Genomic DNA, 212 nt, shown 5'->3' with positions numbered 1-212 from the left:
GGCAGCGGGGAAGTGTTGACGGTTGTTTGTACTTTTGCACAGCCGAGGCCAGAGGTTGTCAGTTTTACAGTAGGGAAAGCAGAGTTCAAAGCTCACACTGTCAAGCAAGACTATAAAATGTTTCTTTCATACACTGTCTGACTGCACACAACTTATATCCCCCTGGATATTTGCCACCCAATCTGTTTAAATAAACCTCAGTTACCTTTAAC

The sequence above is a fragment of the Eleginops maclovinus genome, chromosome 11 (genome assembly GCF_036324505.1).
Source record: "Eleginops maclovinus isolate JMC-PN-2008 ecotype Puerto Natales chromosome 11, JC_Emac_rtc_rv5, whole genome shotgun sequence".
NCBI classification, from domain to species: Eukaryota; Metazoa; Chordata; class Actinopteri; order Perciformes; family Eleginopidae; genus Eleginops; species Eleginops maclovinus.
Note: the sequence above shows the minus strand (reverse complement) of the source record.